This window comes from Motacilla alba, chromosome 11, assembly GCF_015832195.1.
Source record: "Motacilla alba alba isolate MOTALB_02 chromosome 11, Motacilla_alba_V1.0_pri, whole genome shotgun sequence".
Taxonomy (NCBI): domain Eukaryota; kingdom Metazoa; phylum Chordata; class Aves; order Passeriformes; family Motacillidae; genus Motacilla; species Motacilla alba.
Window position 1 is genome coordinate 7,461,855 of NC_052026.1, and position 24,159 is coordinate 7,486,013.

The following is a 24,159-nucleotide window of genomic DNA, read 5'->3' on the forward strand; positions in this document are numbered from 1 at the left end:
ACACCAAGCTGCTGCCTGCCCTCAGGTACCACCGAGTTTTCCTTCAGGGACATATTACTAAGTGGTTAGAAAAAGCACTGGTACCCATCTGCTCTGGTTTTGTGCCTTGCTCCACTGCTGGGATCTGAAGCACCAGTTGCTGTTTGAGGCACAGAGTGACTCACAAAGCGCACTAACCCCAAGGCCCCAGCTGGGCACCACTCTTTGCAGGCAAATAAAAAGCTGGGTTGTGTTTAATTAGTTGTTTGTCTCTTAAAGCTGGGCTAGGAGAGCAACTGTTAAGCCCTTCCTCAGCTGTAGTCTCTTGGTTGTTACCCCCTTGCTAGGCAGGGGCTGCTGGAAGGCTCTCAGGCCTGTGGCAGGCTCATGGCTAAGGGTGATGGTATGGGGTCTGTATAAGGGCAAACCCCAAAAACTGGCTTCTTGCTTTCTGTCTGAGTAAACCCAGGCTGTGCCTCAGAGAGGAGGCTCACTGAGGAAGAGGTGAGCAAGGCTGAGGCCTGAGGAGAGGCTGCTGGGAACAGATTACTGGCCTGACATGTGAGAGAGAACAGAAAAGGGTCCTTTCAAAAGATTGTTGTGCTTGTGGCATGGCGATTTGAATAGGTGCCTTGCCTAAGGGGAGCAGATCTGAGTGCCTGCAGGCTTCTTCCCTCTTTGTCTGTAGGGGTACCCTTCACCTTGACACAGCCTGTGGTTGCACAATCCTGGGGCTGGATTGGGAAGTACCGTCTGCTGGTGGCTTCTCTGCTGCTTATTGGGCGGGTAGTTTTGGGGCCCTAAATTCCATCAATGTGTTTATTTGGCCTGTAATGATCTGCTTCAGTACATGATGGTTAATACCTGCCTCTGGGGTTGCAGGCGTGGCAGCAGACAAGAGCTTCAAAAGAAAATGGAAACTAGTTTTGGAGAGAGAAAAAGAGTGGCAGGGCAGAGAATGGCTGGTGGAAAACAGTCCTATGGACTGTAATTATTAGTCTGGTTCAGAGATGCACAGAAAGGAACATAAACCCTTGTAAGGAGAGGTATTTTTCTTTGGTGTTTTTGGAGGCTGCCTGTACAGCCTTTGAGAATTTAATGGTTTAACTTACAGAGCCAGTAAGGCTTCATGATTTGGTTTACCTGAGCATTACTTTACTTGGTTTCATCTTTTATTTTGGTAAGGCTAAATTCATCTGCTCTAAGAACTCTCTGCTGTGCATACATGGCTTGACTATTTTAGCTTGTACTTGCTGACAGATTGCTATGTTTCTAGAGAAGATTGTTTTTGTCGTACAGGTTTTTCTTTTTAGTGGGTAGTCAGAAAGGAAGAAGAGTTAGGAGCATGTGGAGGATTGCTTCTTTGCCCTACAGCTTAGATTTGGTTTTTAGGTGTTAAGCAGAATCAGCAGACTGATATAAGCAGTATTTAACATATAAGGAATGTTTAGCATATCATAGCATTTATGTTTTCTTTGCATTAAAAAAAAAATAAATCCAGAGCTCTAAGAAGGTGAGTTGCTCAAACCAGTGAGGTGCCATTCTTATCTATGCCTGGGAGGGGGGGAAGTTCACTGAAAGTATGATTCAGCCCAGACTTACCTGTCCTGGGAGCTGAGTGGCTTCTGAAGGCACCTGGCATCTTGAGGCCCTGTTGGCAGCCCGACCATGAGCCAGGGGTGCTGGACTGTGGGTGAGAGGTGAGCTGGGGGCATCACCTGCAGCCCAGGCCAGGGAGGCGGTTCAGAGGCAGCGTTTGCTGCTTTCTTCTTCCCTGCCTAAACAGCCTTGTTCCTACAGGCCTGGCTTATAGCTTGCACAATCAAACTAAGCAATAAATAATAAGAAAATTCCTCTGGGATGAAACGTTACATTTTATTTTTAAGTGGACCAAAACAATCATAGGCTGGGTTGATTAGATTTTTATTAAATTCAAATGTGGATGAGGAGCAAGGTTTCTTGTTCCTGCCCACTGTTTTTTACCATGGACTTGTGAGCTGTACTGACAGAACACATTAGACACACAGCTGGCCTTATCTCACATTTAAATTGCTTTCAAAATATCTTCAACTTGAGACTTCCCTTGGAATCCAAAAATGTGTCCTCCCCCACTTCTTTTGGTATCATTTGCACATTCTTTGTTTCCTTTGTATGTCTTTCTCATTTCTAAAAATGATTTTATTCTTCTTTCAGATAAGAGCTTTTCATTTAGTTCTAATGTTATTATTATCACACTATGATAAGATAAATATATAAAAAGCAGTAGCTGTATGAATGTTTGTTTCTAAAGAGACTGCACAATTCTCAGCTCTTTGAGGTATTGTTTTATCCTTACACAGGCACCAAAAGGGACTATTCAAATTCTATTATTGTTTCAGACCTTTTTTTTCATTCTTTATGTAAAAGAAATTTAATTTCTTTTTTAAAATGGGGCATTTTGTGGTGCTTTCTTAGAAATAAAATAATATTGATCATGTTCTGTGTTTGTGGGTCCCCAGGACAAGGGAAGAGATGAGAATCTTGACTCCATGTTTCAGAAGGCTGATTTATTATATTATGATATATATTATATTAAAAATACTGTATTAAAACTATGCTAAAAGAACAGAGAGAAAGGATTCATCAGAAAGCTAGAAAGGAATAGCATGGAATGAGAACAAAAGCTGGTGAATGACCAGAGAGTCCGACACAGCTGAACTGTTTTTGGTTATTAAGCAAAAGCAATCCACGTGAGACTAATCGAAGATGCACCCGTTGGTAAACCATCTCCAGACCACATTCCACAGCAGCAGATAGTTGTTCTTTGCATTTCTTTCCTGAGGCCTCTTAGCTTCTCAGGAGAAAAAATCCTAGCAAAGGATTTTCATAAAATATCGCAGTGACAATGTTCATGCTGGAAAATTAGAACAACATCAATTTCATGTTACTACAAATGAAATAACCCCTGTTCAGGCTTATTTATAAAGTTATTTTATGTGGTCAATGTGGTCTGAACATGAAAATATGACCCGGCATCACTAACTCCTGCTTTATTACTGAACAATCAAATTTAAATTAAAAAAGGTGTTCTGTTTAAATACTGTTAAAGAATGCAGTTACACTGAAAAAAAAATTGCTGAGCCCATATGGCCATTCTTTGGAATGTTTTTGGTATCAGCTTTCATCAGATAAGGCAGTTAGTGTATCCTGCCCACTGTCTGATTTCTAGACCCTTTTAGCAATGGAAAGCAAGCCAGTAAAGAACAAAGAAAGGACATGACATTTGTTGAGAATTTTAGTACTCTGAAGAGCCTCTTAGGAAGAGGGCAGCTCTAAAGGGCTCACAACCAGCTGTTCCCTCAGTGATCAGGGAGAGCACCCTGCCTGCCTCTCCCGAGCTCTCCTGACCAGGGGAGCAGCTGGAGCTTTTGCTGGGGTCAGAGCAGGTCTGGTTTATTGTCCTGCCCGGGTGTGGTGATGAAAGCCAGGGCTGCCTGACAGTACCCCTGGGCAGCGCAGGAATGAGCTGCACACCTCGTTCCTTTTGCCATTTCCTGGCCCTGTTTTTTGCTGTCATCACACCTCTGTTTTTCCAATGCAGGCTCCTCCCAAATAAACAATCCACCCCTAATGACTTGTTCCACATTGGCCCCAGTTTTGCTACATCTGCACTCAGATTTGGGTTACTTAGATAATCCCAGCCTTATATGGTGTTACTGACACGGTTACCCTGAGGTGGTGACCTTGCATGACTTTAGTCTCTGGAATGTCCCTGACAGTCCCTTCCAATTCTCTCTGCTGTCTGACAGTTTCTCCTCTAACTCCTCCTTAAGCACCTGTGGCACCCAGCCACCCTCACAGCACTATCTGTAACTTTTGTCACCCCCTCACAGTATTATTTTTAATTCCTAGTAATTTTTTTTTTAATGTCATGTCAGTAGTTTCACACATTTTATTCAGTTAACTGAATCTCATGCCAACACCGACTCCCTGATCTGTCATTGGCCTGCAACCCCAGCTGAACATAGCTGAGAGAAAATCAGAAAGTTAGTTACTTTTTATCTGAGTGCTGGGCATGTTTTCCTTACAAGATGAAAGCAGGCATCAGCGAGGAGGGGAACACTGGCAGGTAGTGCTAAACAAGCTAAAAAACTGCACTGTGGGGATCTGTAAGGGGGAGCAGGGAGGGGGTGAGCTTGGGGGATTTTCCTTCTGAGTTAGTTAGAAGAATTTAGGAGTTCTGCATTTTTGAATGCCAAGCTATGGAGGCACATGGGCTTTACTGTTGTTTTTCCATCTGAAGGGCATGTGGCAAATCCTTTTATTCTTGTAAATAAAGTGTTTTGAATTTGGATTTAGGTTTTGGAATTTTTTGGGTGTAGAGTCAGAGATCACAGAGCAACATAGATTGGGAGGAAAGTGATTTAATTTCTTCCTCACTGAGAGATTTTTGTGTGATGAATAGTGTTAGTTTTGTGTGATGAATAGTGTTACCTTTTTCAAGACTGGGAGTGATCAGAAAAATATACCAGTAAAATTTATTAATCTTATCTTTTCCTAATTAACTCTTGATCACAAACCTTCCTCTGTGACCCAGAGCAAGATAAATTGAAAGTTTCAACACAGCTTGGCATCTGGTGTCTGAACTGAAGTTGTGAAGTACTAAGTTAGATTATCAGGCTGAATTTATAACAGTCTTTAGCAAGATGAGAAGCCTTTTTTCCTAAGCTCGGGAAAATCTCAAAAGGATTGTTATTTTATCCTGTAGTAAGAGCTGGATGAGTAAAGAAAAAGGTGTGTATGTATATAAAAAGCTAAAAAGTGTGTGCGTGCATATACACATTGAAAAGTTGACATTGCAAGGACCCTCCTTCTCCATTTGAACTGCATCTGACTGGAACCCCTGTCACTGATTTCCCTGGAAGCTTTGTGCTAGGCAATGTTTGAGAACAGTATGAGCATTTCTATCTGTGTCTATGTCTTAACCCTGGATAAGCATCAACACACTATTATTTTATGCTAATCTTAATTTTTGGTATTATTTGACAGGTTCATCTTGTGTAATAGGTTGGCTTGTCTGCTGTTCCTGATGTGCTAAAACTGTGCTTTGGGGGATTTTTATGGAAGGCAGAGCTTATTGCAACAGAAGTGTGATACAGGTATGTTATATGGATATCAATAGTGAAAAAAGGTGTTGTGAAAATTAGTCTCTGTAAGGAATCCATGTTTTACTGTAAACAAAAAGGAGTGGTTTTTAGACATTTTTCTTAATACCTTTTAAAGAGCCTAATTTAAGACTTGAGAATGTTTGTGAGAAGTTTATTTCAAACCCCTAATTTGTATATAAAACCAGAAAAACCAAAGCATCTTTGCTGAAACATAATTTTGGAGGAAAAGTATAAAAATCAATGCTGGAAAAAGATCAGCCAGCCCTGTAGCAGTCTCTCTGTTATATAAGACCCTGAAGTCCAGCTTCCTTCTTTCCCTAATGTTAAGATCTCAGTGCTACTGTAATCATAGTAGACAAAAATGTTTTTAATAAGGTTTGTGTTTGGGAAAAGTGTTTCAATTGATTAGGGTGCAATAGTGCATGTAACAGCTGAGATATAAGAAGTGGCTCTGCTGTTTGTTTCTTTCAGTTACCATGGTTTGTAGTATAACAGTCTTATGCCTGCATTCACTACTTTAAATAAGAATTTTCTTTTTTCCCCGAGTTGGAAGCATGCAATCTTTTAATTTTACTGACAATTCAAGTTCACTTACACTCTAGGAACTCTTCACTAGCATTACTCTGAAGCCCTGCTGGCTGAGTGCATTTAACTCTGTGTGAAGTCAGAACAAGAGACATTCTTAACATAAAGACTACATTTGGTCAAAACACCTGCAAACCCACCATCTCTGCATGCAAACACAGATTTACACAGGTTTTTATTTTCATGCTTAAAATTTAGATTCAGCTGAAGTTTGCATCTTTTTCAACTATCTGCTTTTTACCGTCTCTCCTCTTAGGGCCTGGTTTCTGTAATAGGTGGAAACATTCCCAGTGAGGAAAAACATTCTGTCATTCACTGCTTTGTGTTTATCTGTTCTTTATGGGAAGGCCTGTTCTCAATAAAAGGAGAGTAGCAATGACATTTTCCCATCACATTAATGTAAAGATCCTGTTGCTACACCTGTAGATGTATTTAAATGTTCCTGAAGTATGCTGCAGCTGGTACAGGTAAACCAGGCCCTCTAAAAGCAGGGGGAGAGGGGAATGGCTGTGAAGAGTGGTGGTAAGGCAGTGCTGGACAGACTGTACAAAGATTTAAGCCAGGATGAAAGAAACTGTTAGAGAAGATGACTGGGGACAAGCAGCAGTTGTTTAATGTTTACTTATTTTAAGAATGCTGCAGCAAAACCCCAAAACCAACAGTAATATGGCTTCTGGAGGCAGTAAGCTGCCTCTGAAGGTCCATCTTCTATACATCATATCTTTGGGGAAAAAAGGAGGCAGAAAAGGTGTGTAATATTTTGAGGCTGGGACATGTGTCAACTATAATGGAAGTATTCTGTAGCAACAGTTCACTGAATAACTTATTTATTCTATAGAGGAAGCCACACCTGCTCATCAGCCTACCCATAAACAAAGCCAGCCCAGCTTTTGACAGAGTCTTGTCCTTCAACAGGGTAAAGAGATTCCTGAGAAAGCTGATACTGAATTCCAGTTGGTGATGAATTGTGACTCTTTCATCTGTGCTTTAAGCTTGTATTTGTAATTTTATTATAGCTAAGAGTAGTCAAATTATTAATAGAGCAACACATTTATAGTCAGTGCTCAGGAAATGCATAAGGAATTTATTAGAAACCTGAATATCAGGTTTCTACATTTCCATTTTCCATTGCACACACTCTTCCCAGTTTACATTGTGTTGCAGATAATTTACACAGAAAATTACACAGATAATTTATTTAGTTTACACAAAATATTTCATTACAGTTATTTTTGTGAGTGCAATGACTACAACACAAATAACAAAGAATAATATTTCATCTTAAGTTATGAAGGTATCTGCATTTTCTCTTGTCCTTTATATAGCCAAAATTTTGATGTTGAGTGTTATGTGTTATTTTGGAGGAAGTGCATCTGATAAAAGTTTTATGTACAGGATAGACCTTTGTGCGTAGAAAAAATGCAGAGGATTGTCACATTTGGAGCTTTCTAACATCAAACACTTTTACAAGCTGGAGCAGTGTCTCTTGACTAGTTTAAGAGTGCTGTTTCAGAGCTGTGTACTAAAGGGCACATCTGTCTTTATAAAGAGATTTTTATGAGTTTGCTTAACCATGCACCAATACCTATTGCATTATTTGTTGTAGTTCTAAATGTTACTTCATAACTTTAGCTTCAGACTTGTTCCAGTTGATCTGACTTTTACCATTGATTTCAGCGTAAGTGCAAGTCTGGAGCTTTACCCAATGTCAGTCTGATCTTTTCCAATTGGAAACATGTTTGAATAACAAGTTAAAATCAGAAAAGTTTTTATCTGTCACTGAACTAATAATGCGGACAGAGTATCTGAAAGTGAGATTTTTGCCTTTCAGCAACCACCAATCTCTTTAGCCTGCAGGAATAATACAGAACTTAGGGGAGAGAAATATTAAAATTGACTTGCAGATCCTCTCTTGTATTAAAAGCAAGAATTGTGTATTCATGCATCTGCTACCTTTGCACTCTGGGAAAATGTGAAAAATAACTGTTAGCTTGTTATCACCATCATCGTACTCCTCTTGAGTAATGGCTCATTTCTGACTTCTTCTGAGAGGTCTGGCAAGGGGGAAAGGTGAAGAAATAAAATATCTTCCTGTGTTACTTAGTGACTTTTGTTTGTTTGTTGGTTTTTTAATTGGAAGTGGGAAAAAAGGCCTGAATAAAAAAATAATGAAAGGGTTTGTGAGAAACCGTAATACCTAAGATACTCAAAGATGGTTCTCCTGATTTGGTCACAGGGTTCACATATAAGATTGGGAGTTTTAAGATAATCTAATCAAACGTCCCCAAAAATAAAAGCCAGACTGCCTTGGTCTCAGCTAAGATTATTTGTGATATGAAGTTGTTGTTCTAAAGAATTTTCCCCAATTATGCATTTTGGTTAATGCTTCTAATAGAGCGCAGTAGTTATTTCTTTCATGAACTAAATGCAGCATTTCCAGCTAAAATCTGATTTGCAAAGTAATCAGGAAATAGGAAGAGTCCAGACAAAAGGATACTGCAAAGGGATTCTGACTTTTTATGTGTATGCAATTTTCCCACCTTTTAAATGTCATAATGTAATTTAGATAGTCTGTATTATGTTGGACATGTAACTTAGCATATCAGACAAGTATTGGAGATTTCTTCCTTTTTTTTTTTTTTTTTTTTCCTCTCTCATTGTAAGGAACGAAGGAATTTGGCATCTGCTGCCTGTGAAAAAAAATCCCAAGAGAAACCACACAAATGCTTGGTTGCACCTTGTTTATCTCTGCGAGGGGATACCCAGTGCAGCCCCCTGCAAGCCTGCAGCCGCCTGCGTGTCCTGCGCGCAGCTGTGGCCAGGGACGCTCCAGCAGCCAGCCTGTGCCTGAGCGCTGTTCAACTGGAGGCAGTCACTGACAAAATACTTCTTAGCTAGAGGTCTAAGGCTTGAGAAAGCCCGGCTTTCTCCCTGGAATACTTTCCAGCCCTCTCTGATTGAGGCTTGAGAAAGCCCGGCTTTTCTCGTCCCTGGAATGCTTTCCAGCCCTCTCTGATTAAAGCTGGGAACAGTTCTTTAAGACCGTGTGCCAAACGATGGCTGTCATCAGGATGTGCTTTGTGCTGTGTTACATGTTAGCAGCTCCCTCTAGGAAAAGTGGGCGGTAAAGGGCTTAAACTCGTTTCTCTTGCTGCTTATTTGCTTTTTTCCTGCATCCCGGAAATTTCCCATGTGGCAGTGAAGCAGGGCGGACTGGCTCTGTGATAAGGAGTGGGGCTATTCCCGGTGCTGTGCCAGTGCGCTGCTGAAAGCAGCACAGGGTGGCCGTGCTGCCTTCCTGAAGTCTTCCTGTTCTGCCTTGATTGCCAGAGAACAGGCACTCCAGGAGAACAATCACAGTGGTTCATCTTGAGAATCTTCAGATAAATTTGAACTTTGAAATCTTCTTTCTATCTGGAAAGAAATTAGTCTCCCTCAAGTAAGACAAAATGGGCATACTTAATTTTGGGTTAAAACTGAAGCATGCAGTTCAAAGAACGTTCTGGTTCATTTCTCATTTTGATCAGCAAATCTTGAAGAAAAAAAAAATGAAAGAGAGAAAAGCCTGGTGTTTAAAATGTGGCAAATCTAAGTAATGTCGTTGGTGACTTTTAAAAAAAATATATACTCTGTGTGTTTGTGACAGCTGGGGGTGCAGCTGACCTGAGGTGAATTCCATTACCTTAAGGTTATGAACTTCTTTATGTTCTGTGTGTTATTTGTCGCTCTGAGTTGTCTCCTTTCATGAAAGGGATGATTTTTCTGGGCAGCCGGGATCCGGGCCCGTGTGTCCCCGCTCGCTGCGGAGCCCCCGGGCCGCCGCTCTGCCGCTCGAGGGAGCCCTTGCTCGGGAAATGACTCCGCTCGCACCTGAACCTGCCTCTACCGTGCCCACGCCTAAAATCCGGCTCAACCCCCCTTAAACTTCACTTTGTCACACTACGCGTTTCACATTAAAATTACTCATCTTAAATTTTGAGTTAGGACAGAAGTATCGGGAATTGTTTCCATAGTAACTTGAAAATAGATGCTTAGAAACACAATCTACTAAACTGACAGTAAATTAAATTTGGAATAATTTTGGTAATGAGACTTCTGTAAATTTAATAAACTGTCATTTTCAGCGAAATCTGGTCCATCTTGCCTGGTCAGTTAACTCTGGCAGTTGGTTATATTTTGATATGGGGGAAATCAATTTGAATATAATCCAGTGTTTCCAGTTTGGACCTGGTAACAGAAATAATAGTGAGAAGAATAAGGACATGCTTTCAAAAAGAAAGGAAAAGAATATATTTTGAAACCTATAGGTAACAGCAGAAAAGGGGAAAAAAAGATTTGTAAGTGGCAAACAAACTGAAAGCAGAGGATGACTTATGTTTGCAATAGATCTTGCAGTAACAGGGCAGTGTAGGGAAGTGCTGTGTCATGGAGAGTGGCAGCCATGGCCACTTTTCTGTTTCATTTCGTGGGAAGTGCAACCACCTCTCATGAGTGTCTCAGGATCATAGCTAGGACTTATAACACCCTGAATTTTCTGTCAGTAGAGATCAAGCTTTTTTTGTTAAGTGAATTCTCTGCTTCCTGATCTTTCACTTTTGAGGAAACAAGAGGGAAAACTCACTCCTTTAATAAGTTTAGAGATTATTTCCTAGGTATCTAAGTTATGACAAGGTCTGTATCTCCTTGCCCTTTTTAATGTTACTTCAGTGATTTTTAGTGAAATAGTTAATCAGAAAATAATTTTGAACCTAAACAGTCAAAATTAAATTTCCTGTTTTCCTACTGATTGATAAGAATTAGTGAAGATGATGTTTTCCTTTTTGCAAGTCTTTAAACTGTGAATGAATATTTTTTGGAGCCTTCATCTTGACTCAGAAAATGAAACTAAAGAACTAAATGGTAGACAGGAAGCCTTTGCCTGGTATCTAAGAAACACACATTTATTAATAATCCTGGGGCTTCTGATTACAAGCTGAAAGGGAAAACTTCATTATTTAAAGTACAGAAGAGACTGAGAGAAGCTTCTTCTCTAGTATTCCTGATTGTAGGAATGTAGTCTGTCATTTAACAGAGATAAAACACACTGCTGCCAGATCACTGGATGGCAGAAACCAGAGAGTGCAAAGTAAAAGTCTAAGGAGAAAACAGGGTGATGCAAATTGTTAAATTCTAGGGGGTGTTTTGTGTGTGTGTGCATTTTAAGAAAGGGATGTATTAGCAATATCAATAATATTTTAAAATACCCTGTAGAAACCATATTGCTTTTTCTGATTAATAATGTCAGCATGTTTAAGGTAGCCTCCTGAGTGAGGCATATGCATATATATGCATATATAGTTCACTATATAATATATGTATATTTGTAATAGTAATTTGCTGTGAAAATTTTTATTTCTAGGCAAGTAGGTTAGCATCACCTCAGGTATAATTTCAAGGGATTTCAGGTTTCAGGACAGACTTTTAAAAATACATCCTTTTAAGAGGCTCAGCTTTGCTCTTTCATCATTTATAACCTATATAACAATGAAGCTGAGATTTGTGGCTTTTTACTTTGGTATTCTAGCATAGAACTGGTGTTGTAGTGGTGCAGACTGATTTCCTAACTAGATTCACTGAACAGGGGAGAAGAGCTTTTTTGAACTGCTTGTGGGAAAACAGTCTGTGTGTTGCCAAGTGGTTGTTGCCTTATTAAGCTTTAAAACAGTTTGGCTTATAGAGGGGAAAGAATCTGAAACCTTGGGGCTTTTAATTCATTCAGTTCTATTGGCTAAACCCAAGAACAATTACAATTAATCAAACAAGCTGATCTGGCACAGGTAATAAAATTACAGTACATGATTCTGACATACTGACAATGAAGTGAGCGGCTGACTCTGGCTGAGTGTATATATTGATAATTGCGGGGCTGAGATGCCCTGGTGGGGTAAGGTCTCACAACAATAAATACTCTGTTTCCAGCTGCAGAAGTGAGTAATGAGCCCAGCTGCCCTCCAGCATTGCTGCAGCTCACAAACACTCTACCTTCAACACTGCCTGTTCCTGTCGAGTGTGGGAACATGTGGGCAAAACCAGCTCAGTGCTCCTGCCAGGGAGCATCTTGGCTAATGCCCTGTGAGAGCCAAGCACGGCTGTAACAGGGGGAGAAGGAGAGTTCAGTGCTGGTTCTGAGCTGACACAGGGCACAGAGCCTGCCTACAACAAAGCAGCAAGATGAGCTAAATCAAATAATACTTTCCTCCTACTGCTGCCAGAGCTGTATCAAAAGAAGTGTGATATAGCTAGAGGAGATCAATAGAGGAGGGACTCATCCCTTACAAAATGGCTTAGACATCCTTTGGAAAAGGAATGTGCTGTAATAATCCTGAGAGACAAGTATTGGGTATAAAATAGAAATAACTACATAAGTATTGAGGATGTTTTTTCTATTCTATAGTATGTGCATGAAGTCTTCCAAAGTTAGAGAGCATGCTCAGAGTGTGTCTGTATGTGGTTTTTTTGGTTTTGTAAATTAGGATTTTAATCCTAGCATCTGCTGTTCTACTGAACAATTAAAATGAGCTCCTTAGATTTATGCACTAAGATTCCAAACCCTTCTACACAAGTAGTAAATAACTTGTTTTTCAGAACAGCCAGGTTTACTTTATTCTCCACTCTGACCCAATATCACCATCCATAGTAATAGCAAGATGTGTATGTGGTATCTAAATATACTCCAATTTTCCTTCCAGTACAAAAAAATCTAATAATTTATACTCTCTAACCTGTATACTGCTAATATTAATTTATACTAATACTTTTCAGATTAAATTTTTGCTGGAGATAATAATGGGGAAGGGAGAACTGAGCAATTTACATTTTAATATTAGGTGTGAGAAGTATACTGGCCTGGCCACTAATTCCCCCTCCTGCCCTTTGGCCCTTATTGCTATATTGCATTGCTGAATTTTGCCTGCATTGGTGAAAAGCCTTCAGCTGGTTTGGTGTACAACTGTATTAGCAGTCAAAACTCAATGTCATTCAAAGTTATGCGGGTTATATCAAACCTTAGCGGGTTGATTCTTTGCCTTCATTTCATGTTGTCAGTCTGAGCAATTAAAAATGTCTGAAATCTTGCAATCATTGCATCTGAAGATCACCTGGAGATTGTATCTGAAGAATCATTGCAATCAATTGCATCTGAAGATCCTCCTGGCTTGGTGCTTCTGGGAGGGTGTGTTAGGAGGACGATTGTTCTAGAATAATTTTTCTTTTTTTTCTTTCTTTATGCTTGCAACAAAGAAACATGGATGTGATCTGGGATTGTGTTTAGAACTTCTTTGCGTAGAAAATTTGGATTTCATATAAAAATAAGTGTAATTGTGTACCTGTTTTAAGTGTATTATGCAGGTGCCTCTTGAGTGAACTGATGGTTGATAGCTATCCTATTCATTTTCAGCTTAGTGAGGAGGTGAAGACTATAGGGATTATGATGATATTTACTTTTTTCTGAATGTCATATTTTCTTTTAAATATTATGCTATAACCTTTCTCTCACTGTAGTTTGCTTTGTATGTTAAGGCAAAATTGATTCCTGAGCAGGAATTTGACACAAGATTTGTGTGCTTCTTAAATTTTATGTAAACTCCAGGTGGTGCATGGGATTTAAAGTGGTATTTTGTAGAGTTGAACTTCACCTTTATGACCTGGTTAAGGCATTTTTAACTTGATATCAGCAGGTCACTTGTAAGGAGAGACACGTAATAAGAGTTGATCCAAGCTTCACTTCTTTCACACCGAATTTCTAGAGGCTTTGAATAACAGCTGTAAAGAGTAATCCCTATTTCCTCATTGTCACAAGACTATTTTCAATATCTCTTACCGCATGCCTGCCTTCTGAAAGGTGCTAAGGAGCTGTCACTCTTGTGTCCTAGACTGTCAGTACACCGGATCAGCCCACCCTACTATCTGTCCCTGTGGCCAGTTTGCCATGATGCCCATAAATGAAGAAATTCCTGAAAAATGCCTATCCTTAAAGGCTGACTTAAAATGTATGAAATTTGGGTATTTAATTAAAATTTGCATTTGAAGTTGTCATATACTTCACAATCCACTAACATTGATGAGTATTTTAATTTGGACTCTATCAGTGCTGTCAGTCTCACATGCTTGATTCTGTTTGTCTTATATTCCCCAGCCAAACTGTTGTAGTCCTTGTGAATATGGACCAATTCTTAAACTGTTTAAGGAGCTTCTCAGTTTTCAGGTATGCTTTCATAGTGATGAATCAGGACACGTTTCTCTGCTGTTGCCCTTGCTTTTATTTATTAGGTTGGGGATCTTTGGCTTCATTGTTATATTATTTGTACCTGAGGCCAGAATTTAGGGCAACCTCTTACTTTATTGTACTGTCATTATTCAGTGCAAGAATTAAATTTTTTGCTATCCTTTATCATGTAACAGTGTAGGAATTGTAGCTGACATGGCCATTGATTCTCCAAAAGCATAACAATTACAAATTTCTTTATTCTGCAGTCATGAACCAGTATAAACACTAGAAGAAAGGAGCATGTTTCTTTCATCCTCCCTGTAAGCCCCAGGGAACACCAAAGAAAATAAACTGGTAGCTAAAATGGATCACAGAGCACTGAGAATTGGAGAAGAGCATCATGTTGGAGAACAGATAGTTTTGCAGGCAAGAAGTTTAATTAGGGCTGGGTTCAGAAGCTTTGATGTGCACCTGTACAAATACATACTTACACGTCTCATGTCATTATAATCAAAGCTGCCTTTAACAGATCTTATAAAAGCTAAACCAGCAGTGATAATTAGTCTTTTGGTAAATTTGGACTAATGCATGAGGATTTATGAGTATTTACAAAAATAATTATTTGAAAAAATAACTGAATTTGTGGTTCCAATTGTGCTTTTAAAATTTAGAAAAGCATTTCTACAAGACTGTGCTGTCTGATTTAACATTGTCTAAATTACAGTCTTGCAGTCTTCTTGCTCAACACAGTTCCAGGGCAGCCTCATTACTTCTTTTCTGACCTTTGTCTGTGAGCTGGGTCTGAGATAATGTCCTGGAAGGCTTCAAGGCTAATACATCTTTCTGATTTAACAGGATTTCCTTGGTGTTCCAGACTTTTTGGTTTTCTTTCTCTGAGCTATCCCAGTGACATGTACTCAACACAGCACTACATTCATTAGTGCTGAAAGTGTCCTGCTGATCTCATAGCTGAACAACTGAAGAAAAAATTATTTAAGAAGGACCAATCATCCTCTCTAACTTTCTATGTAATAAGTAGTGCAGAAAGTGCATTGTGGTTTGTGTCTGTATCCTTTTAAGACTCTATGGCAGCACAAAACAAGAGCTGTTTCTCTAACCAGAATTTATGTTGGTGATTATAGGAATAGCTTCAGACTATAAATTGAGGGCTTTCAGAAATCTATTAACACTTAATAAATCTCTATTGTCTTGACAACTTTATATGCCAAAAGGTAATTTTTCTTTGTATAAATATTGGTGTTTTAGAATTCAAACTTCTTGAAGTGAGTGCTTCAGGGGAGCAGCCAGATCAATTGTGTAGTAAAGGGCTTTTATTTTAGCAGAGGTTAAAGAAAGCCAATGCACGGAAAGCTACTTACAGGATTGCATCATCCAAGTCTGAGATATCTATAGATAAAAGTTACAATTACCTTCCAGTATATCTATTTTCCATCTCTGCTAAATCTGAGGCCATATTCTATAGGAGGAAAGCAGCTTGACCCAAAAATCTGTGATGTATAATTTTCTATGGTGCTGTCAGTCACCGCTACATCAGCTGGGAAAGCTGGGGCAGAAAGGTCTGCAGTGGGAGACAGGACTTTGCAGCCCTGTCTTTTCTCACTGCACTCTTCTGAGGAGCTGCCTCCACTGAGCTGCACAGATAATGATTGCTCATATCTTTCTGTCCTTATGTGGACTTTGGCAAGTGCTGTGTTCTTCCTGCTGCTGCTTCAAATCTCTAAAGTGTGTTTACCAGCACCCTATAAATTCTAGATCTCCTTTAACTTGAAGGAGACAGGCAAGGAGATGATACAGCTCTTGCTGATAAGCTGTTTAGTGTCATGTGCTTTGTTCAGTTTTCTTTTTATTGACTTTCTGTAGTTTGTAGTTTATCTGTAAATAATGCTGAATCAAGAAAAAGAAAACACAGACAAATAGAAAAAGGACCGGTTTTATCCACTCTTGCTTAAAAGCATAAAATCTGTATTTTTGGGTTTCAAGTGCTTAGGATATATTGTTTCACAGAGCACAACTTGGACAGATGTGATATATGGTGCTTTGCCAAAACAAAGACTGTAACATTCAACTGTCATCTCCAAACCTTATGTTTTAAGGTTGGATAAAGTAGCATTGAGACAGACTCATTTTGTCAGGGCTGTCTGGAAATAAAATCTTCAAAGTAAAAGTGATGAGAAATGTTACATTGTAACTGTATTAGAGCAGCATTGGTAAGCATTTTTCCCAGGAAAAAGAATGCAAACCCTTATGACAAAAACACGTGAGCAAAGCATCACTGATACACCTCAAAGGACAGAAGTCTTGCTTGGTGGTGCAGATGTGAATAGAATAGGGCACCCTGAGCCCAAAATGTGGATTTTACTGACAAAACAACAAAGCCTTGTCCTATGCCAATCTTCTTTCTGCTCTCTCTAGAACCTTCTGCTGAATTTCCCAGAAGCAGACAGATGTGGGTGAATAGTTTGGGGGTTTCTTTTTTTGAGTTTTTTTGGTTTGTTTTTTCATTACACTTTTACCCAAAGGAGCCATGTTATTCTATGGCCCTGTGGCAAGAAAGCAAGAGGGTTTTTATGGCTTGTTTTGCTTGTGGAGGTAGAGGCATTCCACAGAATCCACTGCTCAGTCTCTAACTTTTAATGTTGAGACCCTGGAGGAGCAAAGACTCTCTAAGGCATAAAACCCCCCCAAACTCAGCTGTCAGGATCTCTGCAGAGTTGATCACTTGTAGGAGTAGCAGGTGGTGGCACTGTAGCAGGTTTGTACCTCCAAGAGCTTCCGCGTTGGGCAGTCACCTGCTTTGCCTGTGTCTAGAGCTCCTCTTTGGCTAGAACATGAGTTTTTATGAGCACCTGAAAGCAAGGATTGAATTTATCATAAAAAACACTCGTTTCTACACAGTCATTACTTATGTGACTAGATTTATCAGAGATAGTATGTTGCTTACATAAATCACTGCTCAGCTGAGTAAGTCATAATGTATTCCTTATTTCTTGTCAAGCAGCCGGTTTCTTCAGTTGAAAGAAACTTAATTGCCATAATTAATTGCAATATTAATTATTACACTGTCTTGTATTTGAATGTTGTCACTTGCAATAAATGTAAAAGGGCCTGAGAATCATTAGGGAATTATTTATTCTAGATTTTATGTGCTTCTTAGGCTGTTCTTAAAAATTACCAATCCTCAAACATTTCCAATACTAGAGCAATTTAAAACCTATTGTATATTTAGTTTGTTCTCTCGATATTTACTTTTTCTAAAAAAAAATCCATTACTGAGGTATGTTTTAAAGGATAGGGATCATCTCTGCAGTTCAGAATTTCTATTCTATTCCTCTCTTTCCCTGAGAGAGCAAAAATGTGTGCGTAGCCTTTTGAGCCCGTTGTGGCTCAGGATATGCAGCAGTGGAACTTGAAGCCTTTCATCTTCTTTTTTAATCTGCTTTCATAGCCACAGGTATAAATGAAGTATTTGTTTCCATTTTCTCTAATTTTCTGTTTAGTTTCTACAAAACCAGAATTTTCTTTGAGGCTTTAAAAATCCATTACTAAGATGCTTTTTTCTTGCAACATTATGGGCCTTTTTTCGACAGGGAATGGACTGTTTTGTTCAGTATAGTAATCTAAAACATCCCTTCCTGCTGGAAAGGCTGCTTTTGCTTTCTACATGGAGATGACTGGGCACTAGACACAGAGAAGAGCTGAGCATAAGTTAAAAAACAATAGATTTTAAAAAAATCAATTAATAGATCTAAGCCAGCAAAGGGAGACATTTCAATTTAATATCAAGTATAGCCACTAACCTTTGCTGCCATTCTCTGTGACCGTTCCAACCTTTAGAGAATTGTGTTGATTTAAATTGAATTCAAAGTCAAAGTTACTACGAAGTCAGAATTGTTGATGATGCTGTACAGAAAATGAATTTGTTCTTTTCCCCACCCTTTTCAGGTTTTAGCTAGGTTCTGGTTTTGTTTTGCTGGCTTTTTTTCTTCTGAAAACAAAGGGAGCACAATTCCCCTGGCATTGTTAGTTGCCTCTGGTCCAGAACAGAGTTCAGTCATTCCTGTAATGCTCTTTTCTGTGTCAGAACAGTTGAATCTATTTTATGACTCCTTTCTTTTCACTTCTAGTATCCTCTTTGTTAGAAGTGGGAGGAACTGTGCCCAAAACCAGATGACATGAGTGTGCTGTTGGCCAGGAAATGGCAGTTTAAGCAGTAATTTGTTTACAAATGTTTACTCTAGAAGAACCTGACCTGAGTAATGAATGTCACCTGTTCTTATGCTGCCAAAAGCTACTGTCAGCATAATCCCTACAGCAACAACAATGCCAGTATTCTGGGTGCAGAAAATTGAAATCTATCACTAATGTACCTGGTATATTTGCAACGTTGTGTTGATAGTTACTTCTGATTTTTAAAACAATCTAAATATAATTTGCTCAATAATAAATACACTCCAGTTGCTCATATTTCAGGACCTGGATAAAAGAAAAAAGTGAAGAGAAATTGGACAAGATGTAATAGCTGTGTCGTCAGGATCCTGCTAATATGTTCAGATAACATTTTGGCAAAAAGTTATATTTACCTCCTTGCTGTTCTGGTTGTTTCCTTTGCATGGTTTTAAATCTAATTTTAAAGAGATATTGTGGTTGAGACTTGTCAGAAGCATCATGCCCTGCATCGTGAAAGAGACATTGTGGTCAGATTTTGTTCTGCTCTTCGTTGCTTATATGCCAGAACACAATTTTATTGTTTTCTTAGCACAAAGGGGAGTAGTGGTTACTCTTTGCCCAGAGACAGCAGGAAGTAGTCATATGGAAGGAAGTGGAAGATGGTTAAGCTGTTTGGGAACTGGGTAACTCCCGTGTGTTGCTGTTTTCTTTCTTTCCCTGTAGCCTGGATAATATGCTTATTTATATGTGGTTTTTGAACCTCTTTCTTCATTGTTGTTTTGGGTTTTTTTCTATGCTGGGAAAGTAGCTCTGGAAAAATTGCCAGAGCTTGTTTTGGAGGAAAATAAAATGACAAGAATGCAGATTCCTGATGTTGATGTGCATGCTGTCTTGTTTCAGGAGCACTCAACAGTCTAAAGTTGAAAAGCCTCAGGTGTCTATTTCATGTCTGCTGCAAGGTTTAGAAGCAAAACTGAATTTTATAGGAAACTGGTATTGTCACACCATTGATAATATTTAGGCAGACACTTGCATTTTATTACTGCATCAATTAAATTAGTAGACAAATTGGATAATTTGATCTCCAATGCCTCAACCAAGGCAACACAGTTAGCAATGGCAGAAGTGGGAAAGAAAAGCATGGCTCCTGAGAGGAAAGCTATTGTTCTGTCCTTTGGAACTTGTCTCCATCCATATCCCTATCCAAGCAGTATAATTTTGTGATATGACTATAGTACAGCTGTATATTTAAAATTGCAGTTCACAGCTGCAGACAAAACCTTGAAATTGTTGAAATACTTGAATTAGAAAGGCACAAACATAGATGCACCTTTACTCACAACCTTTACTGAATGATTTCTGAGTCTGCCAGTGGAGTGGGCACAGGAATTAGGTACTTGACCCCAGTGATTTTTCTTCCATGGCAATGATGTGACTTAGTTATAACCAGAATATCTCATCACTGCAAGTAAGTTTTTCCTGTCTGTTCTTTGCTTATTTATTTAGCTCTCAGGGTGCTTTGGGTGGCCTTAATGGAGGAACAGAGGCCTTTGTTGCATGCTTATCAGGATGTAAACGGAGTTTTACTCTTACTTTGACCACCAATTGTCGTGACAAATCTAATTAAATAAGTGAGCTGTACAAGTTCTGTAAATGAAATAACAAGTGTTTATCTTGTCTCCCCACTCAGTCTTGCTAGGAAAATAAGAAATCTGGATACAGTAAATAACCTTTCCATGGAGATGGGAAAAATAATTAATGTAATTGTAAAGGGGGCACAGCATGCCTTTTTTCTTGAGCCTTTTCTGCTTTTTTGCTTGACTTCAAAGACTGAAATGTACATTAATGTAGCAATTCAGTGAATGGCTGTCTAGTGAAAGAATTTTCTAAAAGCTTCTGTTTTGGTAGGGATGTAACTGAGGCATCATTCCTTCTTCCAGAGTAAATCAGAATTTAGAGAAATATATTTTTTATGTTCTTTTCCCCTCTGTATAAGCTATGTATCCAGCTAAAAGGATTTATTAAAAGCCTTTTCACTTATTTGTGTTCAAGAGAGGGGGGGAAAGTTATTTCTTTGATGTTCCCAAGGCTTTCCACGTAACTGGATTAAAATCTCAAACCATGTCAAGCAAAAGCTGTGACAGTAATGTACCCTAATTTGTTTCCCTGAAGATTGATGTGATGGTTATTCAAGCTTACCTCTCTCTTCAGTTGTTTGAACGTCTAATTTCTGGATAAGTCATGCATTATTCATCTTTATGCTGTTAGTGAGCTGCTAATAAAACAGGAAATATCCAACTCCTCTGTTGTACTTTCCACAATAACCTTTTTCTCTCCTTTATACATACTTTTTAAAATTTAGGTTGTCCAAGATGAAAATATACATATTTGAAATCATATGTGTGCATTCTTCTAGAATTGCTGGATAACTGTCTCCCCTATTTGTGAGAGATATTAATGGATCAGTATTTTAAATGATTGCTACAGGAACACAACATTGTACTCTCTTTGTTTATTTGAGTTGGAATATGAATTATTATTTGCATACAGACAGCAGAGAGCAGTAGTCTGGGCTTGGTCAGATAGTGTGAAGGACAGGGATAGAAAATAATTTCATAATCAACAGCTTTAGTGGATGATAATACTGTAGGAAAAAGCAGAGCTGGCTGGCTTTGGCAGCACATTCAATCTGAGGGTACTTTTGTTATTATTTGAGCTAACACTGACATGAAACTAATGAAGATACATTTATTTAGATGTGCTGTGTGCAGACATTACCAGACACATGGCCCCATCTGATGAGAAAATAGGTTTAGCTATATTTTGAAATGTTTGCTGCTGGAGCAGGCTAAAGAGGACAATATTCTTGAATAATCAGATTTGTCGGTGCTTAAGAGGTTTCTTGCACTAGAAAGGAGGAACTTGGTACTTTATCTGCTTTATGCCCCATCAGGATCATGAGACTTGCAGCTCTGCAGCTGACTGCTACTGTGTAAAGCATTCAGGGGTGTCAGGAAAATTAGACCCAACTTCACTGGTAATAAATGAAACAAATAGTGCACTAGAAGACTGGGGTGTTTCAGTGATGCTGCACTGTTTCTGAGCTCTAGAAAAGTAAACCTATTTTCAATTTGCAGCTTTATATTGGCATTAGAGAAACACATGAGTTATGCCTTGGGTTACATCCACAATTCAATTTTTCAGCCCTTTGTAGGCTGTGGTTGTGTAGTATCTGTTCTGATACTTTTCTAACCTAACCTTTCTTTGTTTATACTCTCCTACCTCACTTTTCCCTTTGTATAAGAGGTTGTAACAAAGATTTTCTTCCAAAATCCTTTTAAAAATAGCAAAAATAAGCATCAGATCAGATGTGGCATTTTGCTTAGGTAGTTTGGCTGCTGGGAACAGAGAACCCAGTTTCATTTAATTAGCTAAATCATCCTTCAGTTTTTCAATTCTAGGCATTAGCCATTAATATTCATACAAAGTCTTCCTTAAAAAGAAAAAAATCAATAGGCACATCTAACCTTAATAAGAGGGGTTTGCTGTTAATCAATAGGATCACTAACATAATGAATTACCCTTCAAAACAGCACTCTAGATGTTTGGCTCTGTCTTGAAATCTTTCAGCTTGAGTGTACTTTTGTGTAGAAAAGTATTCCAGTACATTCAGTGAAGCTAATGTCTATTATTCATAGGGCATCCAGATCCTGCTCCTTAGGAGAGTGTATGGGTTTTTTTGATGCTTTTACACTGAATCTGGTGGATTTTATATTAGGCCCCGTAATTTGACTCCTGTCTGAAAGAGAATCAAAGCTGTATTTTTTTTCCCTCTGGATATATCATATTGGGTATTTCTGTTAAGATTGGCCTGGGGCCCACAGGTAGGATTGTCATTCAGTTCAAATATTCTCCCATCAGTCCTGGAAGTGTTTCCATAATGAAAGAGGGGAAGGTAGCCCCATGGTTAGGCAAGGAGACAGGCAGGTTATTACATCTTCAAATATACAGCAGACAAGTGGTTCTGCTTTGAGACAGGCTTGGCTTTCTGCCACTCCCTTCAGTTTGGTGTCAGCTGTTCTTTGTAACTTAACAAGGCAACCAAACAAGCTGCAGTTCCTTGCAGTTGTACAGAAATAATATTCCATTATACTCAGAGTCTAAAGTGACTGCTTCTTATCTTTTGGGTTTTTTGGCAAGATTAATTTCTGTGCAGTCCTATAGCAAGGATAAGCCATGACCTCCAGTTCTGATTCACATAAAACTAAATTCAATTGCATCTGTTTCCTGCAGTAGCTGTGGTCCTTGTATGATCACTCTGCATATTTCTCTTTGTTTTTAAATGATGCACAAGCTATTTGGGAATAGGAAAATTAATGCAGAAATAACTTTTTTTTTTTCTATTTCTTGCTGATGTTCCCCTAAGCCTTGAGGACTGCTTCTTACATTGAGCTCCTTGTTTGGTACTGTTGCTAAAGAACAGTTGGTAGCCTTTTCTTGTGTTCCTGAGGGGAAGGGAGAGTACTGAAAAAGAAGTGGGTTTATGCTTCTTATTCCTCTTGTTCAGCATTAGTATTTTTCAGCTGCAGTAATGTTACAGGTGGTGCTAAAATGTCATTAAATCCTCATGTTACACATCTGGAAACTTGCAATGGCAACTATTCTCTGAATGTATGTAATGCATCTTTTTATACTTTTATAAGTTGGCATTTACACCATTTACATTTTATAAGTTGGCAATACACCAGGTATTTCTTAATTTTAAACACGGTCATGCAATGTTTAAATCTACTTCTTATAGCTCTGTGAGCAAAATTCCACATTTGCTTTAGAGAGCATTTTATCTTATGATGTTGATAATTGAAGGAAAGTTGGAACTACAATTAAAAAACAACCAAGCACACCAAACTGTATGTTCTAACAATTCATAAGTCATGTTTGGATTCTGATAGTTCAAGTAAAGGATTTCTTTTCCTTATGCTAATGTCTGTCCTTGCTTCTACTCTGTGAGGAAAGTGCAGTACAGTGAAGCTTTAATAGTTCTGGATCTTAAAGGCAAAGAACTTAGTTTTCTTTTATTCCTACTCCTCTTGCACAGATTTCAGAGCTCGTGTTCAAATGTATTAAAACAGACAGAATGCAGAAATGTCTGAGAGAATGTGATAACCTTAGGAGTCACATAGAACTCTAAAAGTTACTTAATATATGAGATTATTTTAAGTGTCTGTTGCTTTTGGTAGACTTGAATGATACGTAGATATTTTTTGCTGTTTTTTTATATTCCAGAATTCCCTTTACTGTTAAAGATAACATTTAATGATGACAGAAGATTAAATGGCCTGTGCAGAATCCTTTGGCTCTGGTAAGTGAAAAGCAAACATCTTCATGCTACTAGATCTCTTTGTTTTTCATTACTACAGAAAAATTAAAATTATTTGACTTGGCCTCAGGCCTTCAATTGCTCTGTTGGGTTATTAAAAATACAGTGAAGAGCCAGTAATGAGTGGTATGTACCTTGGCTGTTTGTTCTTTACAAACAGAAGATTGATTACAATGGTTAAGAGACTTGGGATTTATTGACTTGTCTTCCTAGGAATTTTTTATCTCATAATTGCTTTCAAGAGTATTTTCCTGCTTTTTTCACCTCCATTAACCACTGAAACATCTTTTTCTATAATAATCAGTAGTAGCTGAGAATGCTAGCCACTAAACTCAGTCCTAACAGCTGGCTTTTTCCAAATTATTAGGAGTAGTTGAAGGTGCTTACTGAAGTGAGGGAACCTAAAATATTAGTTAGGTAGAATGATGGACTTTACTATCTTGAGGGTAATTCAACTGCATTGGGGGGCGAGTTAAACATTGTATCAGAAATGTCCAGTGATTAATATTTGTTTGTTTCTCCTTTTGTATTTTAAACAAAGAATTCTTTAATTGTCAACTCCTCTCCTGTCTCTGCAAATAGCTGAAGCTCTAGATTCCTGTGTTATTCACAGGTGAATGTAGCAGTTATTACAG

The 24,159-nt window shown here is 38.6% G+C and overlaps 1 long non-coding RNA gene across 1 annotated transcript; it reads left to right on the forward strand.

Annotated features, from left to right (window-relative positions):
- Positions 1–4,039: 4,039 nt before the first annotated feature.
- Positions 4,040–23,485, forward strand: LOC119705662. Its single transcript, XR_005258285.1, has 3 exons — positions 4,040–4,087; positions 5,008–5,117; positions 23,431–23,485. It is a non-coding gene; the product is annotated as an uncharacterized LOC119705662 (long non-coding RNA).
- The last annotated feature ends 674 nt before the right edge of the window (positions 23,486–24,159 follow it).